Genomic DNA, 2,361 nt, shown 5'->3' on the forward strand with positions numbered 1-2,361 from the left:
CTGAAACTTGAAAACTTGAACTTGAAAACCTGATCACTTAAAAATGTTAAAAAAAAAAGACTTGAGCACAGTAAAATTGCATTGTACCATTCTACCAAATTATGATTTAATCAAAAAGTCAAGTTGATTGAATAGCTTGAAATTCGAAAATACAACTCCAGTGGTTTTTACGCGAACACCCCAGCTTCTAGATGCTGAATTTTTTATTCTTTGATTTTTTTTGTGTTTATAATCTTGCAATTTTTGCTGCAAGAGAAAAAAAACTAAAATAGCAGTTACAAATGCAAATTCAAATGATAATCAATCTGTTCCTTAATTTGCTTTATGTTGCTATATGGTAATGATTATGATACACAAATTTTACAAAGAAAGGTTCTGTCTATGTTTACTGTGTTTGCTTACTGTCGGTGCTAGTTCCAAGGCTCTAGTTGTGCAATCAATAATGCAAACCATACCACTAACTTCTAGTCCATACTCCCAGACAAAGATTCAGGATGCATAGCTCCCAACTGTTCCAATTTTATCTGGACAGTCCCTTACAGCTTAAACCGCAGTCCCGATTTACTGAAAAGTCCCTCATTTCCCTTTGATCTCCTGCACTGAAGCTAAAAAAGATACTAATTGAATTAAAAGTAGCTTTTGGCTGAGAACCTAGAAATCTTAACAAGCCATACCTGCACTTAGAAACATTGATTCTCACATTCTCTTACGCTCTGGTGCAGGCACATGTAGCCGAGACTTTGCATTCTCTCGCTTTTTCATGCGTATATCGGCTACATGTGCCTGCACCTGAGCGTATCTCATTCATTCGGGTGCAGACACAAGTAGCAGGCGTAGGGCTGAATTTTCGCCAAAGTTTTTCCGCTTGCCGAAAATATCAGCCCTACGCCTCGTGTGGCATCAGCCTTAATTAAATAAGTAGCTTTTGGCAGAGAGCCCAGAAATTTAACAAGCCACACCTGCACTTAAAACCACCAGAAATGTGTTTAAACTTTAAATAACCTGCCAAATGTAGTCAAATGAAAGTGGTATTTAGGGGGTGTGGTCACAAAAATGGGCATGGTAAAAAACATTTCTTTTTATCCCTCTTTCCATTTTCAAAATGTTGGGAGGAATGACATATGAATTGTCTAATTTACTTGCAAATATTATTGCAAAATATGTGTGTGATGTGCAATTTAAAAAAAATCCCACATTTTGTGTAAATCCCACATTTGTGGGGGGGCGGCCTACCAACATCTGTCCTAAAATTGGCGAGAACTCAATAGGGCAGGTTTAATTTTCCCATTGGATCCGGGACTGCATCGGGTCGTTGTTCAGTACCCTTGAAAATATGTTTTGTTCTTTGCCACAATAAGTTGCTAAGTATTTCTACTGTGGAATGGCACAATCTGATTGGTCAGTTGTGAGGTATGTGATTTTGAAGTATACACCTGAAAATAAACAGGCAGGTTTTCTATTAGAAAGTGGGTAATTTAAGATATCTTGGGAAGTGTTTCATATCAAATTCTACAAGCAGAATAAATATATAAAAAACAAATAATTACCAAAGTCAGTTTCACAAAGTGGGCAAAGGACCATTTGTTTCTGAGCTGCCAAAATAAATAAATGTTTAATATTTTTTTTTGCTCAGTCACATGTGACTGAGAGGAAACTATGATGATCTGCCTCAGGTGAATCTGTGCACCTCCCACTATGTCTCTAGCAGTTTACACTACTCTCTGCAGGTTGGAACCGCAGCTCTTGCCTTCCCCACCCTACCTCCATTCCCCCACCCCCCACCATGTCAATAGAGTGTAAGTGGTACTGCGAGACTGAGAGTTTTTTGATGCCTATGACTCAACCAGTCGGCCACATCTACCAACTGTGAACACGCATAGACAATCACTGTGATGGCACACATTCAGTGACAGATAAGCAGTTATAATTAATGCATTTTTTCTGCTTTTACCATATAGGGTTGCCAACTGGCCTGTAAGAATGATGCTGTCATTAATAGGGAAACAGGTTAAAAATATAAAAGGCCCGATATTTTTTTCCAGAAAAGGTGGCAACCTAATTGCCATACTGAGCTTAGCCCCCATCAGGCCCTGGCCTTTGTTGCCTCGCCACAAATTCGGGCAATCAGTGAATTCTAGCTAGAGGGGGTGCTGTAAAAATGCCATAGACAGTCACTATTTAGTGGGCTGGTGGGGGCTGTTTGTGTATTTAAATGCCAGAGCTTATTTTGAATCCCAGCCCAGGCCTGCAGTAGGTCAACCAATATTTAGGGCCCCTAAAATCAAATTGCTGTGGGGTCCAGTAATATCTAGTAATGCCACTGCTCCTATGTTTACTTAACAACCTGGCAGTAGCCTTGAC

Source organism: Xenopus tropicalis, chromosome 1 (assembly GCF_000004195.4).
Source record: "Xenopus tropicalis strain Nigerian chromosome 1, UCB_Xtro_10.0, whole genome shotgun sequence".
Taxonomy (NCBI): domain Eukaryota; kingdom Metazoa; phylum Chordata; class Amphibia; order Anura; family Pipidae; genus Xenopus; species Xenopus tropicalis.